Source organism: Rhipicephalus sanguineus, chromosome 1, assembly GCF_013339695.2.
Source record: "Rhipicephalus sanguineus isolate Rsan-2018 chromosome 1, BIME_Rsan_1.4, whole genome shotgun sequence".
In the NCBI taxonomy this organism is placed as follows: Eukaryota; Metazoa; Arthropoda; class Arachnida; order Ixodida; family Ixodidae; genus Rhipicephalus; species Rhipicephalus sanguineus.
In genome coordinates this window covers 327,962,288-327,981,789 of record NC_051176.1, presented here as the reverse complement: position 1 = coordinate 327,981,789, position 19,502 = coordinate 327,962,288, and the positions used below count along the sequence as shown (strand labels likewise).

The 19,502-nt window shown below is 43.1% G+C and overlaps 1 long non-coding RNA gene across 1 annotated transcript; it reads left to right on the top strand.

Annotated features, from left to right (window-relative positions):
- Nucleotides 1-4,681: 4,681 nt before the first annotated feature.
- Nucleotides 4,682-17,604, top strand: LOC119379521 (uncharacterized). The gene is made up of 4 exons (XR_005181227.2): nt 4,682-5,174; nt 7,153-7,222; nt 11,098-11,156; nt 17,441-17,604. It is a non-coding gene; the product is annotated as an uncharacterized LOC119379521 (long non-coding RNA).
- Nucleotides 17,605-19,502: the final 1,898 nt, after the last annotated feature.

Sequence of the window (19,502 nt, the reverse complement as noted above, 5' to 3'; positions counted from 1 at the left end):
GGACACAAGAAAGAAGTCAGGACACCACAAATGCCGGCTAACAACTGAAGAGACGCACAACGGCGGAAAAGAAAGAAGGCACGAAAACTTATCTGCGCACGCCCATGCAACAGGCGACCTTATCAATCCGGCACGCGTGGCGGTCTACGTGGAAGATAACTGTTCAAGCATTTGATTTCATCTTTATGTAAGTTAATCGACGGCTGGCTCACGCTGCCACTATTCTCGATATGCCATGCTTCAATCATCAGGCGCGTTTCTTCATTTCTATGCCGGTACAATATCGCGCATTCATCGAATTCATATTCAGCTTTTGTGGACACATCACAGCCAGCGCCCCTGGCGGCCCCGGCGCGAAGCTAGCGCGTTTTCAATGGAACTGGCGAGTTTTTCCCGAATAATTAAGTGTAGAGGATGAATGTTGAAAAACGCAGACCACAGAGCGCTTCTGGGAACCTAAACGGACGAGAAGACTGCAGCGATCATGTTGCAGTAAGCTTCAATTTTGTTCCCAGAGCAGTTAAAGATTGTACAACGGCAGCCTATGGAAACAGCGAAAAATGTGGCCTGTTTTTCGAGGCAAAAACGGTCACTGTCGTAAAACTAAGCAAGTTATGGTAATGGTCAGGAAATCACATGTAGTCCTGACAATCAGCTTTCGTTTGAAGCCAATCTCAACTTGCCGCAATTCGCATAACATTGTTCCCTAACGCGTTTTATGAAGCGCGGTCGTTCAAATGTTTGTGATAAATTGATAAACCCTTGCTTACCACCGGCGACAAAGCATCCACCGTGGCCGTCACAGAGGCGACAGTTAACTGAAGATACAAAGATGCCTTTGCTGCTTAACCAGGTCTTCACAGGCAGCGTCTGTGTATGCACTTTGTAGAAGAATGTCTTGGATGTTGGTGAAATAGGCATTTTCTTCACACGCACAAGCACGTCGTGTCCAGGTAATCCAGCATATAGTGAGCGGTACAAAGGTGCAGGAAACAACATATCTAATATGGCATTATATAGATCTTTCCGTGAACTAGAGAATAAATAGTCGTTACCCTATTGAAAATCCCAGCATTGCCCATCATAAAATTTATGATGGAAATGGTGGAAATTCTGGTGGGTATGATGGACAATATGGTGTACATGGTGGGAGTAATGGTGGACATCGTGGGACCCTTGGTGGGCGTGCTGGGAAAGTTGGTGGTTTGGTGGACACTCGGGGGGCATAATGGGTGGGTGGTGGAGACACAAAGTTGGTGGGTGGTGGAACAATTGGTGGGTGTGCTGGGTGGATGCAGGGATGCTTCGTGCTTGGTGGGAGACCCGGTGGGCAAAGTGAGTGGGTGGTGGCATACGTGGAGATGTGCCGGGTGGATGGATGCTGGGTGCAATAGATGTGATAATAGAAACATGAGGAGCTGATTATGGATGCTTCGTGATCAGCTGCATTTATGATGCATAGAAATACTCATCCGAGAAAACCGCCGAATTGTTGCGATACAACTTTGTACTCTAGGGCATTGTGCATCAACTGTCAACGCGCATCTATAGGTGTTTTCTTGCAGGGGCGTAGCCAAGGGGGGGGGGGGGGTTGAGGGGGTTCAACCCCCCTCCCCCCGCGAAATTTTTCAATTTTGCATGTGTATACATACACGCACACATACAAACGCACGCACGAACATATATTAAGTATGGTTGAACCCCCCCCCCCAAAAAAAAAAAAAAATTTCTGGCTACGCCCCTGTTTCCTTGCATTGAAAATGGAAGTGAGAAGAGTTCACTTCTGAACCAACGAGCGAGAGGCAAGCGCTGCACACGACAATTAACTGATGAAAGCCCTAACTAATTGGAGAAAGCATAAGCGACAAAGTGCAACACTTCTAAAATTACATTTTGCGTCGCCTACATGCTTGGTCTAATTTCGCATAGACACGATGTCCGTTGTCAAAGATTATTGTACGCGACGGTTACAAGCAACTCGATCGACCGCTAGCGTATTGGTTCGTATTTTTAGCTCGGCGGTGCACTTGCACGAGTACATCTTTATTACTTGCTCGGCTCCTTACCGTGTTTCAAGAACACACTTTATCCTCAGCAGCCCCCTTTAGACAACTTTACGAAAAGGAAGCCTCCGTAAGGTAGCTTTCGAAGTACCTAGGGCTTATGCTATCCAGCATGGCGATATGTGTGTATTTGCGTACAAAGCACGACATCCGCAACAATAAAAAGAAACAAAAAAAGCTTCGAAGCAATGTGCGAGCAACCACACGTGTCGTATTTCATCGAGGATGCTATCACGCGTTGAAAGGCGATGATCTGGCACGATTGAGCCACAATTTGAACAAACATCAGGAGCCTCAGTATCGGCAAAATGCTGCTGTCTTCGCTCCTCGAAAGTAGCAAGATGCGAAAACGGAGCTCACCTGTCGTAAACGCACCTTCCGTGTGGTCAGCCTTTCGATTTCTTTGGAATAATCCCAACTTGTCCGCTGGTAGTCCTCGGTGCGTAAATCTAACGGCAAAAGTGCTAACACCGACCGAAGTAAATAAACACAAGTAAGGAAATGAGAAAACCTTACCCATTTATTAGAATGATGCTGAATTAGAACACATTCAGAAGGAGGTAATATTCACCACACAGGCACACCGTTCACGCGCATTCACTTCGGTTCGCACAGACCGTCCGTTTCTCTACCGCTGTCACTGACGGCCGCGATGACGGCCAGAACACGGCCACACAACACGTCTCTTCCTCCACATAACCACAAACAACAACAACAACACGGGGACATTACGGGAATTCAGCCTTGAGACGTCCCCCTTTCCCTTGAGGACGCAAGCCGAATGGAGGGAAACATCCGGGAGCCCGGGCTCAACGAGGGGACCGCACACAACGCCCTTCACTTTGTTAGAGCTTACGAATGCAAACGTACCGTGCAACCACCAGCACAAACACGTGCATTGAACGTACACAAATGAAACGACGGGAAATTTAGCAAGCACGTTATTGTGACGGCTAGTGTTTAGCCGAAAAGAAAGTTTAGCCAACAAGAGTCAGCGAGTCAGCAACGCGCTAAATGCCCGTCTAACACTAGCGGTATTTGCTTTCAGTAGCTTAAATGCCCACTTGATTTAACCTTTTTTTGTAGTATTAAGTTATACGCGCATGAATGGATGATTTCAAGCGTAAAAACGTGCTTCGCTCCCATAACAGTCACTCATACGGATAAGGGCTGTCTTTCGTTAGGTGCCCTTAAAATGTCCCAAGGTGGGTCTTTGAAAGGTCGCTTTACCTTTCCTTTCACTTTACCTGAAGTTCTCCTTACGAAAGGCCGCCTTTACGCGTAAGGAAAGAAACGTTTGTGATTACGAGTGGGAGCTTCAAGTATAACCACTAGCAGCTCGCGATTGACGACTATGAAGTCTAAGCAAACAGTTCGAAATAAGGCAGCAATTTTGCTCAGTGCGTTCACATTATTCCAATATTAGGATTTCCCACGGATCCGATGTCATCAAAAAGTTATGTTGGAGTAACGTGTGCCCTTCGCGCGACGGGCACGTGACGGCACTGGTGAAACAGCGAGAGCGCCCAAGGCACAACGCGAAGCGGCAGACATATGCTGTTTTACCCATGCATTTACAGCGCACACAATTCTTCGTAACTTACTTCTGGCAGCTGTGTCATAATTTCCTAATGAATGTTGCACGAACGGTGTGATTTCGTGCATTAAGAAACGGCACAAAAATACATTGGTAATCGATTACCAATGTCATGTGGTCGCACGTATGTCGGGCAATCTGGACGTTGCGTAAACGTTCGCCTTCGTGAACACCATTCTTCGTTGAAATGCAGGCCAAGTAGCCACCTGTCCCTTCACTGCGCAAAGTGCAAATGTACCCCGTGTTTTGTTGACACAACCATATTATTTCAGAACGGCGATCAAACAGCTAGTGAGGTAGCCGAAGCGTTTTTCATTGCACGGTTCAAAGATAAGTGCATAAGCCACCCATCTTTATGCCTGTCGGATAAAGAAATAGATTTGCTGGTCTCAGGGCTGTGACTGGGAAAGTGAGAATTTTTCTTTTTTTTTTTGCTGTCGGACGAAGTCACTGCGCATGACCAATTGTTTGTTTGTATTATATATATATATATATATATATATATATATATATGAGCGTTTCCGAAAAAATAAACGTCAGTTGAAAGTTAGCGCCTGTATCGTCTCTCTTGCCTGTGCGCTTTTGCACTATGAATTCATACCAACTAGCTCGCCTTTCCGTACTACTGCGAGAAGCAATGAACCACATGGTTCAGAGCAGACTCGCTTTTGTATTAATAAATGAAGTTAAGGCTGAAGGTAAACATTCATTAAGCTGCGGATGTAATTACATGACAAAATGTTCGTGAATGCATGATGTGCATTTTCACATCGCAGTCAAAGACCGACCTCCCCTGAACAACTTCACTAACTATTCCGCTACATCTGCATAACTTGCTGTAAATTTCAATGACAGATTGATGAGACAAATATATATGATAGCGCATTTCCTTCTTGCAGCGTTAGCACTCGTGTTTGAGCTATTTGTAGCAACGCACACACGATTTTTCTGTTCATATGTCGATACCGAAACTGAGGTGGTGGCGGCGCTAGCGTCGCCAACATCGCCCTGTCGCTTTTTTTTTCTTCCCAGACATGGCGGCGTCCTGCATTTCGTGTGTGCGTCGTAGTGTCGAGTTTTGTTCATGCGGTCGACCTTTACTGCGTTACCTCGCATTGTGTGTTGTGTGTTGCCGTTACTGACGTAAGTGCAAGTTCTTCACTGAGTATGATCCGCGGCACCGTGCAAATAGTCACCAGATGCCGGCCGTGCGACTCCGTTCTATGCGACTCCTTTGTTCGGTGCGATCGAGGGACGTGATTCAAAGCTTTGGAGACCCTCTTTACACCGTGCCCTCTTCAAACGTTTCCACACATCAGTGAGTAGCAGCACCGCAATATTTACTCGACGGCACGCTCTGTGGGCCTAGAAAATGCCTTGACGTTCGAGCACTTCGGGAGCTATACCGGCGGACAGCCGGATGCGGGTAGCTTGGCCGTTCCTTGCTCTGCGCATCGCTTGAAAACCGGCGGTCATCCTGCAGTGTACGCTACCAGCGTGCTTTCTTGCCAGAGGTAAGTGATTTTGAATGTTACGCTTCGTACGTTGTCAGTCGTTCTTATTGTAATATGCGTTGTCGCTGAAGGAAATCGCATAACTTGTTGGTACCACTTATCGTTGTTGTGTGCATGGTGCTTGCGCACGACGTTTGTCCAAGAGCGTAATCAGTAGTTATATAAAGTTTTGGTAATTAGCTCGTACGCACGCACTGCGCTGTGTTTAAATTTGCTGAAAGGAGACATTTTTCTCAGACACACCATGGTCATGTGTTTTATGCGTGCAGTTTACACTTGTCAACTTACCGGGGGTAAAGCAATGAAATCAAAGCTTGATTTATTTTTTTCTTTTGAATGAGCTCTAAAGGAATGATCTCCAGCTACCGTGTTGAGCCATGAGCCGTGAATCAGTACAGTGGGAGAAATAAAGTGTAAGTAGGGATATTTTCTTTAGGCGTGCATTTCGTGCGTCCTTCAGTAACGTGACCGTCAAAAGCGTTTAGGTTAGCACTCTTGGACATTGTTTGTCGTCTTTTAAGCAATAGCTAAGGTAGATTTGCTAAAAATGCAATTTTTGCAGCATGACACTGTATTTAGTTTAGTCAGTTTGACCCATTTTTATGCGTGTTGACCTAATTTGGCAAGGCGTACTCTCATCTGAATTTGCTATTGCTTTCGGCACTGCATGTGCGTTCGTGCATTGCAGTTACCTGTGACAGTGGTATTACGTGCAAAATTCGTGAGCACGGGGTGTTGCTGGCACCCCGTGTTCACGAATTTTTCATCTCTTCAAGCTCCCATCTTACCCTCAACTTCTGCCTTTATTGGATTGGTATTACTTGTTTCCTAACTTCTGCAGCTGTATAGCTTGTGGTAAGCACTCATCACTGTGTTTATGTGCTAGTGCGTTTACGTAAAACCACTCATACGCTATTCGCGCTCTACTGGTGGAGCGATAGGTGGACTGCAGTTTTCCATGACGCTGGCAAGTATCATAAAGCACCACTTAAACAGCGCTGTAATCGTACCCACGAACTAGAGCTCAGGCTCTGTTACGGCACCATAAATTTTATTTGCTAAAGTATGCTAAATTGCATAAAGTATGCTATAAATGTGGTTGCACATTGTGTATGTTGCTAAGGGTACAAACAAGCCACCCTGCATCTAAGGTAGATAATATGGCACTCACATGGCTTGTATCGTTGAACGGGGAACGTGGCATAGACCAGGAATGAAGCGCCGTGTCATCCAATTCTTCCCTTACCTATGCCAGGCTACACGTTCAGCTGAATATGATAGTACCAACTCGCCCAACTTCCCGTGCTAATCCACTGACATGGCACAGTGAAACACTGGCATGCGGAGCTTTGTTGGATGTAAAAAGACATGTAGACCACAGAAATTCTGTGCAACACTGGCATGCGGAGCTTTGTTGGATGTAAAAAGACATGTAGACCACAGAAATTCTGCAAAAACTCGGCAATTTTCGTCAAGCACAAAGTGTATTTCTCACAAATTATGTTGAAGGCAGCAAAGCACATGCTCTCAACACTCATTCAGTAGAATCCATGGGAAAGTGTATTGAGCAATAATCACATGTACGATGAGGCTTTGAAAATTTCAGATACCATTTATTCACATTTTCTTAGAAGGGTAATTGTCGAATGCCCATTATAGCATGTGGCTGACAAGGATGTGGGTTATTAGTGAAATATATTGACCTCCCTCATGTTATTTTCTGTCAAACACATAAGCTAATCAGTGCATAATGTGTTAGTTCCATGATGAACGAAGTTAAAAATATCCCTGTATTTGTCAGTCCCATTTATTATTCAGTGTATGGTTTGCGTGAGACCATGCCTGCTTGGCATAACCTCTGAGTTGACTGGTAACAGCCTTATTACACAACTTTCTCTCAAAGCCTGTCCTACCAGATTTCTTTGGGAACAAACCAGACCAAATTCTCGGCAATGCTTTAACAAAGAAATTGTTGCAGCCGCCTCCCCTGCTGGTGATGACCATATGCAGCCAATGCTGATGTGAACCCGAGTGATGAACAAATGCTGGTAGGCCACAGCTCTGTTGTAAACAATTTTGACATTATTGTTGTCACAGATCAAACTTGCGATTTATGTGTGACTACTCACATCTGGTGAGGTTTAGTAAGTTTCATCTGCTACGCGCGAACATAGGAACATGTAGGAGTGCTAATGTGGAGTAGGAATCTTCTATAATACATAGGACATATGTGCCACACATCAACATCAAATTTAAAATGCATTTAGATCTGAAGCTGCTCAATACTAAAGTGTATCATTTCTAGGTCTTGTTTAATCTATAACAACAACAGCCTATATCAGGCACCAAAACAGCCGAATTTGTCAAGTCTAGAAACCGGTTACAGTGTTGTGTTGCTGTTCTGTGTATCCCTGTGTATCAAGGATTATTCCTGTTTCCATTTGCATGTTTAGTAATGGCACAGCCCACAATTCCTGCATTGATTCAAGGAAATAGGGTCACATTCAGGAAATTTGGCTTTCATGTATACACCCTTGTACAGCAAAGAGATTTGTGTGTTATTGCTACAGGGTCATAATGAAGATAGCACAGAATACCACACACAAATACACACTATGCAGGGGCCTAGCCAGAAAATTTGTTAATGGTAGCGGTCTTGCTATACTTCATGTTTTTTTGTGCATGTGTTCGTATGTGTGTGTGCGTTTATATGAACATGCAGCATTTCAAAATTTTGAGGGAGCTTGAAATCCCTCCTCCAGTTATGACAATCACGCCATGACTTGTAATGTTTTGTGCAATATTTCATTCTTTTTTGCTGTTTTCATTTCAACATGTGCGAACGTTCCTGGAGCACCATTTTGAAGCTTTCCTACATATTCAAAGTTAGATGGTGTTCTCACGGCGCTCTCTTTTTTATAATGCTACAGCACTTTTGGGCAATACAAGAAGCACAATTACACACACTATTGACTCTTGTAAGATTTTCCTTCTCATTGTGAACCAAGAAGGCTTGCAGTCAATTCTTGCTTTTGTTGTTGCATTGAACGTTACACATGGCTCTGAACATTCTCTCCTAGAGTTGAATTTTCGTGGTACTTTGGCGACACCTCATGCCAGCGCAGAGATACCCGTGGCATAAATGCATTTGTTGCAGATAGGCACACAAAAGCAATGCTTCCTGAGGCGTACAGTGCCTATCCATACTTTGTACACACATCTTCAAAGCCATATGATTTTGGTCACGAATGCCAAGTGGAACACGACAAAGAGATTCCTCCTATTGCGGTCTCCCTGGTACCAGTGAGGGCACCATGGTGAATCTCTACCATACTATGAGCTTCCTTAGCGCCGAAATTCGATCAAGGATGGAGATACCCTGTTAGGATGTATACCAGCCAGGCTAAACTTTTTTTAATGCATTGAGTGACACGTGCCAAGGTATGCGGATTTGTTGAGTTTGACATCCCAGAAATTAACAGTAGCACATTTGTTCTTATAAAATAGTATTTTCGGTGGCCTCGAACCAAGCATTGGTGAGAAAACACATTCCACAAATACACAGCAGCAATGCACAGCAGGGTGATTCCACGAGAGATCAAACATGCCTGTCCGGTCGATATTTTTGTTTTGCCTGGGTTTTTGATGTGTAATGTGGGCGCACACAAAGTGCAGTGAACCGAAAATTTTATTTCCAAGAAACGCTCCCGGCGCGGCAAAAAAATATTTGAAGGTAGCGGTGCGGGCCTCCTGTTTTTGCTCACTGCAATGTTTTCGGATTTCACTGCAGAATTTAACGCGAACTATAAATGTAGTGTTGACATTTTTTTTCCTCGTTTTAAAACGCAATACTGTGAATTACATCCATGCATTTTTTATGCCGTTCTCAAAAGGAAGAAAATGTGAAAAAATGGCAAACACGGTTGAAATAAAAAAAGTGCTAAGCTTGAGGCACCTTGGCGCCTTCCCTATTTCAAACAGAAACTTCAAAACAGTGTAAATATAGAAAAGAACCTTTGCAACATTTACACGGAAGATCATTTTCCTACGGGCAATGCAAAAAAAGAAAAAAATAGTTAAAGAAGCGAGTTTTTTCAAAAAAGTTCATTTTCAAAAAATAAAAAAATCCGGTCTCAATTTTGACGACAATTTTTTATTGAAGAGCGCTTATGTCAGTGAACATACGGCTTTAATACCATATGTCCTCATTTGCTTTGTTCACGAGATATAACGGTCCAAAATGACCCTTGCTGTGTGTGCTCACTTTAGTGCGACTGATGGTTATCACTTGCATTGTGCGTAAATCTCTGTTTTAATTATTCTGATGCAGCAAAACCTTGCTCTGGTGGCTGTTCGTCAAGAAAAATATGTTCTCAGATTTTATTTGTGCCTAGCGTATGCGAAAGTGGGCTGCGGCCGCCCTCTGAAAGGTGAATAGGACTCTTTGTGGAACAATTTGGAGTCAATAACTATCACCAGTTTTTAAGTAGTGTCAGAACAATGCAAGAATTTCACGCTTTATGAGAATGCACATTCAGGCACTGCAGGAATGACTATTGTTTTAAGATATGGTGTAATTTTTTTATAGGCTAAGCGATGAGTTACTCACACACATTGCCTTGTGCCATATGGTGCATCACTACAATTTTCCTTCTTTGGTTCTTGTATTTTTTAGAAATCTGCTAAAAGGAGAGGGCAAGCAAACTTGTTACTATGAGCAACAGCTGTAACCTTCTTTTACACTCTTTTTATGAAACTCGCTCTGTTATTGAAATGTTGCATTAATTGAATAGCTACTCAGCCAGACATGATGAATGCATATTAGCTTGTCTGCTTATTAGTGTCCGGTTTCTTCAAAATCTAAAAAAACAAACAAAGATGTATATTCTATAGAAAAGGTCGTCAATAGGTGCGTCACATATACTTCATTTTGCCCATCAAAACAACACATCTTTTGCGAGTCACTTCTGCGGAACCTGTGTGGAAGAAGCGTAATAATGAAAGACAGTTTTCTCGTTCAAAACAAGTCATGTTTGTCTAGGTAATTGTGCCTTGCATTTTATTTTGCTCATATTTGTTAACCACAATTGCATGCTTGCAATGCACAACTCTATCAGTAGTGTGCTTGACTGGGACTGCAGTGGTCGGTGCATAAAAAAGGCAATGAAACAGCGTTAGACCAGAAGATGTGAAGATGACACACACCACTAGGAAACAAGGCAGTCAGAGCCAATGTGAATGCTTTCCTTGGTCTTTGGCCTAAAATGAAGTATATGCAATAGCAACCTGCTATCTACTAATACATATAAGCCAACGCAAAGCAAACTGGTGGCGTGGCCAACGCATCATTTTATTTTTGATTCAACAAACCTGGAAATACATAATTTTGCGCTTCTCTGTTGACTATGTCATTGCAATGTCTTAAGCAGCTATCTTGGCAACGGGGTTTAATAAAACTGTTCACCATGCTCATCAACTTTGTCTCGGGTATTTAGCTGGGAGAGAGCGATAGCTTGAGCCATTTTCACAGCTGATTGGGGAAGTCATGTATGTACTGTTGATCATCATTCAAAGCCGTATAACCTTTTCATGTCATCGACGTTTGTAAATATTAATCGTCTCAGAGTTCCAGATGAAGTGCATTTATAAAGATTTTTGTCCAGGTACTGTTATAAAAGTTGCACGCAGATAACCTAGTAGGTAACAGCCAAAATGCATTCTCACACACTGACGACGCATCTGGTCAAATTTACTTATGTTTGTAGCTTGTGGATGCTTCGAGAATTATTTCTTGGAAACTTTTTAAAATATGTGGCTAGCAGCTTATACGAGCTCGTGCTTTTGAACTTATATGCATTTTTATAGTAAAAACATGTATTTGTATTGTTTTGTTTAATATTTTGTATTGCGTTTTTTGCTCTAGATCTGCAAAGGAGCTGTCCTGAGGCGCCATGCTTACTCAAGTCATGCAGCGAGAGTCAGGTAAGTGTTATGTTTCACCTTCCTACAGCTGTGTTCGTGGTTCACTTGCAAAGCTGTCATATTTTCATGAATTAGCAATGTGGGGACATTTTCTTCAAGACTGCGGTTGAGCAGCAAACAGTCGTGCCACTCTTCACCATCTTAAATGAAGGTAGGCATGCAAACACGGGCACAAGAGAGAAATCGGGACAGCAGAATTGCTGACTAACAACTGAAGAATTGCAGAGCGACTGAAAAGAAGGTAGACACAAACACTTACCTGCATACGGGCATGGGGCGACACTTATTAATCTGGCAGATGTGGGGCTTTACGTGAGAGAAATGTGTAGGCATTTCATTCATTCTTTATACAAGTTATTCGACGGCTGCCTCAAGCATGCACTTCCACTGCTATTATTATGCCAGGCATATCGATACTAGCGAATAGTAGCTTGCATTCATCAAATTTTGGTGTGCATATACACCCTCGACAATGCAAAGATAAATTAGTGTGCTAGCCACTGGTTTACGACCTCTTACGTTCCGTTAATCTTTGAATCACACAGCAGCCCATCTGTGCTATGTAGAAACAGCCACAGCTATAAAGAACCTTATAAACCAGAGCTACACGGCAATCAGTAAACTAGTGGGTGTGTGTTGCAAAAAATATGTGAGTCTGCCTTTTGTGTATTCCCTGCTCATTCTTTCTCAGTACAGTGGCGCAAATCTTACCTGGCCCATTGGCAGCCATAAGGGCAACATTAATGCCTTATCTACTTCCCACTTTCTTTAGCCTATGAGATAAGCACTGAATGTAAGGACACCTAAGACACACTGTTACTATTGCTTTCTGCAACCACGTTCAGACGTAACAAAATGTGCTTCTTTAAACATTGAGCTACCGAGGCTACTACAACGCAAGAATGACCTACATCTAATAGATGTCTAGCCAGTTCATTAAAGCTGGTGCTCATTGTGTGCACACACGACTTGGTGAGAAAATACTTATGGCATGACACAGCAATGCCAGTACTATTCCTTAGAAACTTAGAGTGCTTGGATGAGAAGTTGAACAGTAGTTTTGAAGATCTAGGAGCATACTGCCATCACACGTGGTTCCCCAGAAACACTAAGGTAATGTCCTGAAATTGTACTATTCTGTCATTCTGAGCCAGTTATTTAGTAAGGTTCAGCCCTCGTTCAATTACATCAAATTGTCTATTCACTGAAGTAACCATGGTTTCAAGTTTATCACCGCTACAAAAATCAATCATGTCCACGTAATTTTTGAAAAACCTCAATAATATCTTGGCCTAAGGCCTCCTCTAAGCGTTTGTCAACTGTGCTAAGGTATAAATCACTGAGAATTGGGGCATCTTTAAACCAATGCAAGTTCATTGTGTCCATGTTACGCTTACTTGATATTTTGTGGTTACCAATTTGAATCCATGGTTACCTCAGTGATTGAACAATTTGAGTTAAATGGAGCATGGCCGAAGTTTACTGAAGTATTGCTTCAGAATGATAGTATACAAACTTTAGGCATTTGCTTAACACTTCAGAAAAAATAAGTTTGCTAGCAGTATTCTTCTGGATCTTCAATACTGTTATCAAACTTCAACTCCAAGCATTCTAAGCTTAGAAGAAATGCTATTTTCATGTCATGCTTTAACTCATCTCTCACAAGTCTGTACGCAAAATGAAGGCCAGCTTTAACGCGCAGGTTACGCGTCCATTAGGTGCAGGTTATCCTCGTTTTGCAGTAGCCACTGTCACTGAACGTTTAAAGAAGCCAATTGTGTCACGTGCAAACATGGATGCAAAAATTAACAGTAACAAGCGTGCCGTAGGTATTCTTTACACTCATTGCTTATCTCACAGGCTAAAGAAAGTGGGAACTGCATACAGTGTTAATGCTGTCTTTACGGCTGCCAATAAGCTATGTAAGCTTTGCGCCACCTTGCAGAGAAAGAATAAACAGATAATAGACATAAGATGCACTAACATTTGTTTCGTAGAACACACCAACAAATTTACCGATTGCCGTACAGGTGTGGTATAATGTTTCTCTTCGCTGTTGCTGCTTCTCCAAAGAGCAAATGGGCCGCTATGTTTACCAGAGATTAACGAAACATCAGGAGTCATAAACTGGAGGTTTACCATCTAATATAACCTTGCATTGTCGAGAGTGTAAATGCACGCCAAAATTCGATGATTGCGTAGTTTCATTCAAGAGTGGAAATGTAAAAACCTGTAATATTAAAAGCCTGTGGAACCGCATGTGTGAGCTAGCTGTCAGCTGACTTGCATGACGAAGAAATCAGATTCCTGAAGTGTTATCTGTCACGTAAATCTCCAAGTGTGCCGGATTGATAAGTGTCTCCTTGTCCCTGCACATGTGTGTAAAGGTATTTGTGTCGACTTTCTTTTCCACCACTGTATGCCTCTTCATTTGTTTGTTGGTGTTTGTGTTGACCCCACTTCTTTCTTGTGTCTGCGTTTGCATGCCTACCTTCGTTTTAAGATGAATCATTACCAATTTGTTCAGCTTTCTTTTATTCTAAATATTCTTCACCAGCTTTGAATAGGTTGAACATGAGTCCAGTATTGCCGTACGAACTACAGAAATGATGCCGAGCACCTGTGGTAGCCTTTGAACTGCATGCGAAAGCCCGAGATTTCTATGTCATCATTGCAAGGCACTTATATTCATAAGTTCTAGCCAGCACATCAGCCCTCGTCAAAAAGAGCACAGGAGAAATCTACCTGTATCCCTTCTAACTGCAAAATAATCCAGATCTCGGAGTTCGTTTATAGTTCACAGTCAATCTATTGAAATGAATTGCAAGGTTGACATGACCTCGGAACTCACACATTTGTGTGACACTTGTGTGAAGACATCATCTAGCCATCACGTCACTGTAGATCCACAGTAAACAGGTAAAAATTCAACAAGTGCACTTGCAAAGATCTGAAAGGTGTTCTGAAAAACACAGTAATCTATGTCGTTCTGTGCATAACCTCACACAAAGCAGCTATTGGTCGTGCAGCAACGACTCAAACATATCCTCCTTGCCTACACCCAAAACATCACTTTCATATGTGAAGGGCTTAATGTCTTCACCGGTGTTTTTTCTTGCCCTGAAAGAGTACGTCTCTCAACAAAAGGACCCACATCTGCAGAAATTTATATGCTGAATGTTACCATGTTCTTTGCTTTAAAACGACAAGAAAGAACGGCTCACTATCTTGTGGGTTCTCATGGTGAAAAATGGTCATAAGAGGCCTTTTTTACATCTCACATAGACAGGAAGCTTATTGAGCTTCAAATTTCAGAACCACCTACTCAAGGTTCTTTTTTACTACAAACAAGGCGTTTTTTTTCACTTTCCGTGTGGTAGAACAACTTTCCTGTTGGCTAGTAAAAAGTAATACCATGGCTGCCAAAGCATTTCACCTAAGTATTCAAGTAGACTGAGGAATGAGTGTGTTCCTGTTTTCTAATCATAAACAAGACCAATTTCTATAATATTTCGTGCCTTTGTACTTTCTGAGGCTTCGACAAAGTGATGGGCATGATCATAAGCTCAGTAAGCATTAGAATTTGTTCAGCACAAAGCTTTTGTTTGATTCTAAACTCCACTTTATTAGGTGAAATTTCTGAATCGATTCTAAGATGACTTGGCTTTTGCTCATGACACATTTAATCTTAAAAGTTCCAAAATGTGAAACACATGCATTGACGAGGAAATTTCATTGTGACGTTCAGGCACAAACAAATTTGTTAAGCATTCTACTCGAAGATGCTGGTAAATTACTTTGTGGCCAGGAAGTTTTGACATGCAGTAGACAAGGAAGATTTGTGTCTGTTGAAGCAAGGTGGTTTGTTTTCAAAAGGCATTGTTGGCAGAGGAAAGCATTTTCGAAAAAATGCGTGTGATACCTGGTGACTTGAACAAAAAGGTGATCTAATTACTGGATGGTCTGAAACTATGGGCTTTCAACCTCAGTAAAATGGGACAAATGTCTCCAACTTCACATGCTGTTCACAATCAAGAGCCCCAAGAGTCTTAGTTCTCACATCTTAATTTTTTTTTTAATTTGGACATGGAAATATTGGTCTCTGTGTTCTTGCAAAAGCAGCTCTTTTCATTTATTGTTGCGGACCCTTTCAGAGTAAGGGCTCGTTATGCTGAAGCGGTTGCTCAAATGTGAAGGTTGCTCAATTGTGTCATATTTGAATGTTGACATGTAGAACTTCTTCACTTGTAACTGCACGACAAAGTGTTTACATATGTAAGCATAGGCGTGCGCAGGGGGGGGGGGGCAAGGGGGGCGAGAAGGGGGGGCGCAAAGTCAGCCCTATACATTGTAGGGGGGGCGAGAAGAGGGGCGCAAAGGCAGCCGCATACATTGACATAATAGGGAGGGGGGGCGCTGCGACGAACCTTCGCCCCCCCTGAAGGGGAACCCTGCGCACGCTTATGTATGTAAGGGACTGTATACAAGGTAATAATGACTAGTTCGTTTCCAAACTGCCGAGGCTTTTTGTAAGGAATGTTGTATGTATACATATCACTGATATTAAATGAAAGGGTGGCAGGATTGCATTGTCACACAAAAGTATGGCATATGTATGGGTTCTAATGTTGTATAAGCTTGGTGATGCTTAAGAATGGTCGACGAAGTATACGTTCTGGTTCATAATTTAATACACTAAACAAGAACGAAGAAGAGACCAAAACAACACCAGCAAAATTTCAATGATGAACCAGTACCACCTTGCCCACAAATCAGCCTTGACATGGCAGCTTCGCTGCAGCGAGCCGAGCGAGCGACGTGTAAACTACAACCAGCGCCACCTAGACAGCGCCGGTCGAGGCATCGGTGCAGAGCGTCAGCGCAGGCGGTGCGGTCTTCACACTTTCCTATTCTAGCCACTGTACTTATGTTAAGATTTGGGTCTGTAGGAACACAATGTAAACAATATTGCCCGTAGCAGGTGCTGGCAAAATCTGACGTCACGGAGAGCTGGTGTGGGAACGTCTATGCAGCATCGCCTCGTGTATCTTCTTTTTGCGCATTATCTTGCTTACCAATGCCAGAAAGCAGAGCTAATTGGTAGGGATTCATCATAAAAAATGGTAGGCATGCAACACGGACCCAAAAGAGAAGCTGGAACACAAACGCCGACTAACCTTATTCGGCTAGTCGGTTAGTCAGCATTTGTGTTGTCCTGACTTCTGTCTTGTGTTCATGTTTGCATGCCTATCATCTTTCATGAATCACCTACCAAGCATCTTCTCGCGTAAACTGTGTCTTTGGTACTCTGAAGTTGTTTGCACTAAATGACAGAAATTGTTTTTCTCTTTAAAATCTTTTTAACCCGTTTCCTACCACAGACGATCTGAGTTCGTACACGGTTTGTACTGCTCCTACCGAAGAACTGGGCTCGTCCACGCTGAAAGAAGCGTTTGGGTGCGCTGCAATTAAGATACTCTGATTCAGTTTGCTGCGTTGTCTTTGACTTACACAGATAGTGCAGTAAAAAAAAACACGCTCAAAGCATGCATTTTATTGAGGACGGGCGGGATTCTGGCAACTTGAATTAGAAAAGGGTGTACGTGCGCGAGTGCCGGCAACAGGTTTGTTCAGCTTGTTCGCTTAAGTTTTGTGGAACGAAGGATATCAGTGCCCCTGCAAGTGAGGCAGCGACTACACAGAATATGTTTTTCTAAATCCTCAGATTCGGATGACCACCGAATCTCAACGTATCGACAGTGCACGGCAATAGTTGTAAAGAAACCCCCAACGTCACGACGCATCCAAGGCTTTCTTTACGGGCTCCTTGTCCGCGCACATTATTATTTTTTTAATTTCAAAGACATTTTCTGCACCAAAGAGTGAATAAAAATTAGGGCACCTTCTGTGTTGCAGGGCAGTGAAGACAATCTTCCGCATACTTTCAAAACAATATTTTTCTTTTATCTTGCGAATAAAGTGCCTTTAAATAGCTTTTTAGTTGCTTCGGGACGCGTGAAATCAAATGGGCAAATAAAAAAATGGCATTTTTATAGCTTTTTTAACAAAAAACTTGGTAGGGGAAGAGTTGAATTGGTTGCTTGCATATTTTTGTTCAAGATGGCTGGCATAAGAAAAAGCAATATGGACTCATACGTGCTGCCTTTTATTTGACTTCATATGGTTTAAGCTTTTGGTCAAAGTGATTGCAACTGGTTTCATTGATGTTATTGCTCCAAATTTAGCAAAAGCAGTTTATTTGTTTTTATTCAATTCTGTTGTAGCATGCCTGGAAAAGTACTTCAAAGCAGACCCCATCTGGCTGACGCACTACCTCAAGAAAACTGCCTTTCTCCCATCCGCAAGTTCCTAAGAAGTTACTTTATGAAGCAAGCCAGCAGGGCGTACGTGTAAGGCATGGCAGCACGGAGAACAAATAAACATGAGTATTTGGTGCAAGATGCATTCATTGATTCCGTGCTGCATCAACATGTGGCTGCATGCTTGGCCACGTGTAGACACAGCAAGTAAACTCGTTAACCTCAATGGTAAAAGGTTGTCTATAATCATGTTAAGAAGCACGATGTCTTATTTTTGTAAATAATTGCATAGCTCGACTTTGACTCAGGCGTCCAACACCCATCGTTATCTACCCATTATCTGCCCATCACCCACTGTCCACCCATCATCTGTCCATCACCCACCGTCCACCCATCATCTGTCCATCACCCAGTATCCACCCACCATCCGTCTATCACCCACCATCTGTCCACCATCCGTCCACCACCCACCATCTGTCCACCATCCGTCCACCACCCACCATCTGTCCACCATCCGTCCATCGCCCACCACCTGTCCACCATGAGTCCATCATTACCCGGTACCATAATCCACCAAGATGATGGGTAGTGGGTCCCATCATGCCCACCATTGGGCAAATTTTCAATAGGGTAGAGAATCTTACTGTCAAAAACCGCACTGATTCATACACTTCACGCATGAATCCTTGCAAATAGGGAGGCGAGGCATAATTAGCAGATACCACTAAACTTGGTAAGACATCGACGAGATTCACTTGTAAAAATGTTCGAAGCAGCGGATGATCGCAGTCCCGAAAGTAGAAAAAACGGGATACATTGCTTCATCAGCTGTAAAGACGCCATACTCTTCTGGGACGTTCTACAAAGGGCTTTTAAAAAACAACTCGATTTAAATTCGTATAGCATACGTTATCTCATGCCACCCAAAAGCCATTCTATGCCTGTTGACATGCTATTACTAATGGGTATGCACAGTTTATGGAAAACTCGCATGTTAGACAGGCATGCGGAACCCATGGTATCATCGCGGTTGCATCTCATTCAAATGGCTCTTCAGCTAAAAGACTTTTACGAACAATTAGAGTTTCAACCGGACTGGTATCCACTCTTCATGAAATGTATAGCTTTAATACCCTTTTAGGACTTCTGTGTAACGCTTGTGCGCTGGTAGAGGCCGCCTTGAGTATTTTGTTCGCTATGTATGCTAATTACACACATTTGTAATAAATACCATGAAAGAAAAAAAAAAAAAAAGCATCCACCGTGGCCGAGCGAGCTAATCGCTCAAGTTCAGAGCGCGGCGTAACCGCGCCGTCATAGGTTCGATTCCTGGGTCCTGGGCCCGTATTCTCAAACGATCGCAAAAGGCGATAGTATCGCGTTTGGTGACGTAGAATTTGATGCGTTCAATAAGTAAAAAAAAACACTTGCCTGTGACGTCATTGTTGCAACTGGCCGTCGGTAGCACGAATGTCTCACAACACAGGAGTGAGCGCACCGAAGGCGCAGAGCAACCCGAGTGCGGCGTTTTCGAGCGTGTGTCGCTGCTTCTACGCAGTGGCTAGGCTTGGCCGGCTTGGCTGTGGCTACTTGAAATATAAGACGTGTTGAAAAGTGCTTTCAACGTTTTTTTGTTCGATTATTTAATGCACAGTATGATATTTAAAGGATGCAACTTTGCGTGAAACGTATTTTCGGTTTGAGAATTTAACACGGCGTACGCGCAGAGTTCAGCTGTAGCGTGCCGCCACAGCGACATCGTCTCAAGATCTCAACATGTTGCCGGCTCGCCATAAGCCACGCGAGCAAACGCACGGTTCATGTTCCTGGGACGTTCAAACCACGAAAAAACATGCGCTGGCAAAGAACGAGTGCTGATAACACCTTAACGTAATGCTCGATGAAAGCTTCAGCGTAAAAAATGCTGCGTGTATCCACCGAGGATTGAATACTAGAAGCTACCGCCTACGTCACTGAAATGCTAGACTTCACCACGAACCGACGGTTAACGGTGTCTTCGTTTATT